Here is an 8,229-nt window from a genome sequence, read left to right on the forward strand (position 1 = left end):
TAAGAAGCACGTGTGCAATTTTTCCATTTCAGTTTTCACTGAAACCATTATCTGAATTCTTTTAAAAGCAGAGGGATAGACATTTTTATTACATGCAAGCTCTTGTGCCATCTTTTACTTTACAATGATCATGGAAGGACTAGGAATAGGAGCGGAGATAACCTTGCCCGAGGGGTTCAGTCCATTTCTCTTGCTAGCACGAATATTCCTATGGGTGGAGGGATTGAGGATTGAGGAGTGATAAGTGAAGATAGAGCATGATGCGTCCTCAAAGAGGAAGAGATTCACACTGCACATCCAGGGGCAGTGTGCACAAGCCCATTCCGGAGCTGACGGGAAGGGAAAGTAGTGAGTGGTTCATTTCTCCCTGCAGCAGTGAGGCAAACCTTACTAATAAAGATAAAGTTGGAGACTATGGGGCATATCAGCAAGCAGGCGTTAGAAAATTATCGCCGCTTTTTTCTCCGTTTTCGGACGAAAAGTGGCGATAATTTTATCGCCTTATCTCCATTTCCCTTAACGCCCAGCTTTGCATCTCTTATGAGATGCAAAGTGGGCGTTCCTCCCCAGGATAACAGTAGAAATGTCGCTAAGCGACATTTCTCCTATTATCAAGCCTCATGCAAAGCAGCATAGCTACAATAAAAGTAGCGATAACCTCTGTTATCGCTACTTTCCTTACGCCTGCTTTGAAACTGACTTAGCCATGATATCCTATGGAAGGTGGATATCATGGCTAAGTATGTGAGGCCCTATCAGCAAGCTATCGCCAAACTTTGTGGGATTATTTCTGGGTTACAGCGATAATCACACGTATGGCAGTTAGCGCTAGGATTTTTATCGCTTTTGAGATAAGCGTTGCTAATAGCACGCTATCACAGCGATAAAAATCCACGCTAGCCGGCGATAATTATCCTAGCGCTAAGTGCGCTTAGCGATAATTATCGCCGGTTGTTGCTGATATGCCCCTATTTTAACTAATTGAGGGGCATATTATCAAGGACGGCGTTAAAAATTATCGCCGGTTTAGCGGCAGAAAACTGCTGATAAAGCGGCGATAATGGGCTTGATAATATGCCCTTGTGAATTCCAATAGAAGTCCATGTTCTGGTGTGAACCTGGGCTTCTATTGGAATTCTCCAGGGCATATTATCAAGCCCATTATCGCCGCTTTAGCGGCAGTTTTCTGCCGCTAAACCGGCGATAATTTTAACGCCGTGCTTGATAATATGCCCCTGTGTAATTTACTGAAATCCAAAATGTGATGCATGATTATACAGTCACTCATAACATTAATTGTGCACAAAATATGGCATAAACCCAATGTAAAATATAGACTAGTCTTTGAGAGGGATGCAGAGAAGCATTAAGGAATGGCAGCAAAAAACTACTTACCCACGTTTGCTGGTGGAAAATTAAATATATTTTACATGAAGCAAAAGTAATGAGTTTTTCCTAAGGAATATCAAGATCAGCTTTACACTTTACCCTGACCCACACTGACGGCCCCCGGGGGAAGTGATGGTCGCAGACCAGTCTTCCCCTGGGGTATTCGCGCAACGACCGGAAGGACAAGGTGGGGGTGGGATCATAGGAGTGAAGGAGGAGGCGGGAATTGGGAGGGTATATACGGTGTCAGGAGCGGAGGATCCGGCCTCTTCCTGACACCTGAGCACCATCAGGGGGAAAATAAAGTTTGCAACGGGGGGAAAATAAAGTTTGTAGTGAGATAGTTCACACAGTGTTAGGCCATCTGACGATTGGCCGATCGGCGGGGGGCTGGCACTGGTAGTTAGGGTAGGGGAAAGGGAATTTGTCACAGCTGGCTGTAAGGCACGGTGTCATCGACGCGGCGGCCGTTTGCGCGGTATTGAGGTCTTGGCTGGCCCGGCCGGGTGGACCTCCTACGTCCTGGGGTGTTGTTATCCGGCATGTGGGCCAGAATGGCCTCGCGTGTGCTGGAGGGCAGATGTGCGTGCGCTGGATCGCAGACTCGACCGGCCGTTTCAGGTAGGGGGCGGGGGCTGCCATATCATGGTTGTCCATGAGGCGTGGGGGCAGGGGGGCACAGAATGCTGGCGCGTCTGCCGTTTTTGACGCGAGCGTGCCGCAATGGTTCATGTGGAAGGGTGGTGGGCTCGGGGACAGCACACACGTCGGCGCGATTTTGTGTCAGGCGGCCCAAGGTAGAAATGAGGAGGGGGAAGGCGGGGCATGCGAGTGTCGCCCGGTATGGGGGGGAGCGCTCCGGTTTCTTCGCACAGGGTGTACACCGGGGTCTGGGGGCAGAGGCGGGACCCCTCCTCTTTCTGCTTCCCAGGAGGGGGATCTGTTTTTTCCGACTGTCTGCTGCGCTGCCGCCTCTGGTGCAGGAAACCGGGGTTCGAGCCTCGAGGTCGCGTCCACATCCTGTGATTCTGGGCAAATCACTTAATCTCCCCGTGCCTGAATGTGTAATGTAAATAAGGTGCTATGTAAAGCGCTCCAATACCTTCGGGTCGAGTTTTTGCTATATACATATGCAAAAAAAAAAAAAACGGGCTCTGCGCATTGCCCAAGTTGGTTCAGAGGGACGTGGTTTGGGGTGGGGGGGTGGCATTGGTGGTTGATTACTGCTTACCCCCAGCACGTGTGGAGCCTACGCAAGGTAGCAGGCAGTGGGCCCACCCCAGCGGCTGTATCCACGGCTAGGCTCAGGGTCCGGCCGAGGTTTTTGGTGGTGGGGGAGGGTGGGGGCTAGAGTCAGGTGGCGTGTAGGAGGAGCGAGGCAGGGCTTTGCATAGGTGCTGCTGCTAGGGAAGGAGGTGTGGGGGGTGGGCCTAGGGGGTGGCGGGGAGCTGCAGGCAGTAGTGGCCAGGGTCATTAGAGTCCGGGTGAGGGACTACCAGCACGGCACGAGGCCCGGTGGTGCTTGGGACCCACTTGGTTGGCGCGACCGAGTTGGGGGGGATCCAGGACCAGCGAATAAGGCCGGCAGATAAGGGGTGATGCCAGCGGGGTGCACAACAGCCCAAGACGCTGGCCAGAAGCAGTAGGGCGGTCCGCGGCGGCCTGCCCTCCTTCGAGGGATTCGCCCATTGAGCAATACAACCTTGTGAATCCTACCAAGTTATGAGTATGTTCTGTGTGAAGGATGGCATGGATGTTGTGGGAGGTGAAGACGGGGGAATGTGACGGTGTGCGATGGATGAGAATTTGGCATGCCGGATGCAGTGTGATAGAAGGAGGATGTGGAGTGGGGGGGTTGCCGGGGGGGCGGGGGGGGGGAGTTCAGGTAACCAGACCGTTTTGCTGTTTGTTTCAGGCAAGTGCGGCCTAAGATGGAGCGGGGGCAAGGAGCTCCAAGGGGGATGGCAGCTTCGGTCTGGATGAGGAGGTCCCAGACGGACACTCAGGTAAAAGAATGAGGGGTTAAGGTCTTGGATTCGTACTTTGAAGATTAGGTGTTCACTACCTGGTTGTCACCGGGTGCTCAGTTATAAGTGTATGCAATGGTATTTCCTTCAGTAAGGTTGGGACAATGCTGGGGGCCTGGGGAGCCCAGGGCCCAAATGACGCACAGCTGGTCAGCTGGGGAATGTGGGGGGTTTTGGTGGTGATACAAGCGCGGAGGCGGCGTACGTCAGACGATGGGAACCTTGGGGCCAAGCGATGACAGGGTTTTGGGTTTCGAACGGGCGATTGTGATATCAGGCGGAAGGAAGGCTGGCAAGCAAAGGGTAGCTCATCACTATTTGCCGTGTTTAAAGGCTATTTGCCATGTTTGAAGGGTGAGTTTTCAGCCGGGGGTGCCAATTGACTCAAATAGTGGATATCAGAATCGAACAAATGGGGCAGCATATGGAGGTGTGAGACCCGGGGACAGCTGGTGGTATTATAAGATGGATGGGGTGTTTGCCGGGCTGGAACGGTGGGAGAAGGGATAAGGTCAGCCCGAACTTAGCTCAACTGGGGGGGGGGTTCAACGCAATATTCAGCCGCTACCCACAGCTGGGGGGGCAGGCAGGAGATTTTCTCGGCGCTTACATTGATGGGCACGTAATCAGAAGAGGGGTTGACCTGGAGGGAGGGGGAGCGGGTTTTTCTGGGGACTTCTTCTAACGGACAGGTCACATGGGGGACAGGGGCGACTGGTGAGGGCTCCCGTGTCGGTTGGACAACAACGTTAGAGGGGCGGAGAGTCATTCATGGGGTCAAGTTGGGCCACCCCGGTAGAATGGGAGGGAAGCTCTTGGGGGTAGTCAGGGGTCTGGAGGTCCTTCTCGGTTATTGGGAGGACATGGGTCCATGGCGCTAGTTGACTCACAAGAGGAAGCAGTTGCTGCGGCAAGCAGGAGCACTGGGAGACATGGCTGGCCATCATGGATGCTCCCCCCCCCTCTTTTTTGTATGGGAGACCTGGGGAAAGGTCCATCTGCACAGGGAGCATTTGAGGACTGGGAGTAGTGGAGGTCTCCGGGGTGGGGGGATGTCTCTGGGTGCGAGGGCAGCTGTTAGACGGGGCAAATATGCAGAGGAATCGGGATTTCCTGATGGACGGTGCACATTGGGTGGGGGCTGAGGTCTTGAAGAACTGTGGGGCTCTGGGGGTCACAGTACCTGGAGCGCGAACGTCGCGAGGCGTGACGGGGGCAGTGTTATATAGGCAGGGACTTGCCTGGGGGGTGGGACTGGTACAGGTAGTTTGTTGGCCACTTGATAAGATACTCACCTTTTGGTAGGCATCGCAGTAAAGGAGGCTGAGGGGGTGCGCCAGACGGGGAGCTGACGAGCCGGGGAAGGGATGGGACACTGCTTGGGGGAGCCAGACAGGGTTAGGGGCCTTCGGGCACTGCAAGATGCGTTTAAGGGGTCACCTGGGTTGTAGCAGGCAATAATTTAGAAACGGGAATTTTGGTTTAAATGACGCAGTTTTATTTATAGGGGCGGCGAGATGTTGTTGCGCGTCTGGAGCAGGGAGCCAGCACACAGTGGTCGTGTCGTAACGCCACTGACAATATGACGATTTCTTCAGGGGCATCTGGGAGTATGGTAGTGCAGGACACAGGAGACGCGATGATATGGTTCCGGTGGGGCAGCAGACACGGGTGCAGTGGCTGTGGTGACGGGCTGTTAGTGCCTGGCTTGTTTGGGTGGAAATACGGGGCACAACGTTTTTCGAATGGGGCAGCGTTGGCGCTTGAGGCGTAGTTCAGAATGGGGTGGTGTGCCCGGGAAAGGGCGATTGGGAGGTTTGAGTTGTTGTTCGGCTACAGCGTTTGGGGGAAGTGGAGCGTGCGGCAACGGAGCTGGGGAAAGCGAGGAGGGGGCATAAGGCAGCAGTGATGGGTGGCAGGAGAAGGGAGGTCTATGGCTTGGGAATTAGGGTTGCCAAATGCGGAAGGTAGTTTAATGGTGCTGCAGGCTATTTAGGTTTCATTCAAGGGCTGGGCCGACGGGGCGGGGCTCCCTTAAGGAGAAGTACGATTCCTACACCTGGGGGCTGTCACAGAGGTGACATCAGGAGGGCTGTTTGGGCAGGGAAGTCGGAGATTGGGGATATGGGAGTGTAGTAGGGTGTATTGTGACGTTATAGGTACAGAAGAAGGCGTTTAGGCGGGGGTCTTAAAGAGACTGGTGATGGAGGGGAAAGGGACATAATCCTTACAGGACTAATCATTCTTTTTCTACTGCAGGTGGTGGGAGTTGCCTGGGATCAAGGGTGGTCGCCTGGACAGGCGGACATGCTGCCAAACGTTGGACAGCAACAGAGGCGTCATAGCGGGTGTACAGATGTCACCAGGCGGGGAACGCAGTCATTGGGATGTATGATGATGGGGGGGGGAACAGTAGAATTGACTCGGGTGAGCGTTGCGGCCAGTGAGAGTGACTTTGGGTCATACAATTTGGGAACTTGCTCCGATGCAAGCAAAGGTGTGGGAGAGAGAGTACTCAGGAAAATGGCAGGTCTGGTTTTACTCCGAGATGCATGGCAGGAGATATGGTTCAATGACAGGGAACTTGGGAAAGTTGGTTATGGGGAAGCACTGCGCCTTGCAATGGATGGTCTCTGGGGATGTCTAGCATGCTTACAAGGAAATGGCCTGCAGGGAATGAGACTGTTTGAGGGGGAACTGGTGGTCTGGTTGGGGATGGGGCACTTTCACGGATGGGGATGGTCCTGGAAATGTTACTTTTTTACAAGGGACGCAGGAGTAAGGGTGGATGGTCATCCACCGATGGTGCCTTGCAGAGGAGGGATTTTTTGGGGCTGTTGAACATGCTTAACAGCTATTAGTCCACAGGTAATGGGGCTGTTTGAGGGGACATGGGGTGGTTTTGTTTGGGGATGGGGCACTTTTCAGGGATGGGGATTGCCCTGGAAATGTTACTTGTTTACAAGGGACACTGGCTTTATGGGTGGATGGTCGTCCACCGATGGTGCCTTGCAGAGGATGGACTTTGGGGGCTGTTGAACATGCTTACAGGGGAATGGCCCGCAAGTAATGGGACTATTTGAAGAAACACAGGTGGTCTTGTTTGGGGCTGGGACGCTCTTCATGGATGGGGGATTGGCCTGGAAGTGTTACTGGTTTACAACGGACACTGGCTTTACGGGTGGATGGTCATCCACCGATGGTGCCTTGCCAAGAAGGGAGTTTGGGGGCTGTGGAACAGGATTACAGGGGGACAGTCCGCAGTTAAGGAGACGGTGGGAAGGGAAACAGGTGGTTTGCGATGGTGCATTTTTTCACGGACGGGGTTTGTCCGGTAAATGCTGCTTATTGACACAGGTTTCAAGGGTGGATGGTCGTCCACCTGGTGCCTTGGGGGGTGGGGGAGGCGTTAGGTGCATGCGAACTGGAGGAAAAGGTAGTCCTACTTAGAATAGGTGCACCTTTCGCAGTCTGGGGTGTCCCGGCAATAGTGAACTTTATACGGGACGCAGGTTTAGGGGATGGAGGGTCGTCCACAGGGTGCCGCAAGGTAGACGGGATGGAGGCGAAAGGTGCACTAGAACTGGGGGTGGGGCAGGGAACCGCCCTTCGGGGGTTCCCCTGGTTGGCGGTACTTTGGAGGGGTGGGGAGTCACATACAGGCGGATCCACCCCTCGGGGGGGAGAACGGTACACAGGTGACTGATAGCGGGCGCGGGAAGCAATGACCAATGAAGGAAATTACACAGAGGATGCTTGGAGGGCAAGTGAAGGTGAGAATGGGGGGAGGAAGGAGGTCACCGAGTGAATGGGGGAAGAGTCTAACAGGTGAGCTTGTTTTGAGAATGGATGAAAGGAGAATGAGTCGGTATGGGATGGGGAAAGTATATTTATTGCATTTATGTACTGTCGAATAAAGTCTAAATGATTGCAACCTTGTCCTAATAAAATGGCCTTTTACGCTTCAAGTAACAGCGTGGAGTGTGGTTCTTGCGCGATTACACCATTTCTATTCATTTAAATTTTGCGACAGCAATGCGCTGTTGAGTTAATATCTAACACCAGATCTGGCGTTATTGTACTGACACACATTTTTTTTCCCCAAGTTTCTGATGCTTCTTGGCACTGCAAAATTGGAGTTTACAACAACCATTGGCAAAACCAATAGGTCTCACCTGCTCGAGAGCTTTTGGCTTTGCCAATGTATTTACACATGTTACAGAGCAGCGCCCTTTCTGTGCAGCATTGCTAAAAGTTCGCAAGCGCTGTCTGCCTCATAGCTTTTTTTTCTTATCATGAATGGGGTTGGGCAACATGGACAAAGGCATGGAGAGGAGGAGAGTGCAGGTAACATGGACAATAGGTGGGAGGAAACAAACAACACAGACAATGGGAGAGTAAAAAAAGCGCTATGATGTGGCTAGCACTGGCAGCGGCAAAGTAATTTCTGTCTTCTTGCAGGTGGGGGCGCAACCCAGAAAACAGGATGTTGGAAGGATGATAGATGGGAGGGAAGTAGCAACATGGAGCACAGGAAGATATGTGTGTGTGTGAAGAAGCAACACAGACAAGAATTTGTGAGGTGGTAGGGAAGAAGCAACACAACAACTAAGGAAGAATCAACACCGACAACGGGGGTGGGAGAGAAGAAGCAACCTGGAAAATGAGGATGAAGAAAAAAGAAGAAGCAACACGGACAACAAGGAAGAAGAAAGAAAAATAGTACTGGAATCACAGCACAAGTAGTGAAACAACACTAATCAATTAGAAGCAATCAATACCTTGCTCGACACAAAAGCAAAGAAAGTGAAAA

General features: G+C 52.6%; 1 long non-coding RNA gene across 1 annotated transcript; it reads left to right on the forward strand.

Moving 5' to 3' along the window:
* The first annotated feature begins 3,285 nt into the window (after nucleotides 1–3,285).
* LOC146861958 (uncharacterized) lies at nucleotides 3,286–7,384 on the forward strand. The gene is made up of 2 exons (XR_014978073.1): nucleotides 3,286–3,395; nucleotides 5,676–7,384. It is a non-coding gene; the product is annotated as an uncharacterized LOC146861958 (long non-coding RNA).
* Nucleotides 7,385–8,229: the final 845 nt, after the last annotated feature.

Source organism: Triturus cristatus, chromosome 2_2, assembly GCF_964204655.1.
Source record: "Triturus cristatus chromosome 2_2, aTriCri1.1, whole genome shotgun sequence".
NCBI classification, from domain to species: Eukaryota; Metazoa; Chordata; class Amphibia; order Caudata; family Salamandridae; genus Triturus; species Triturus cristatus.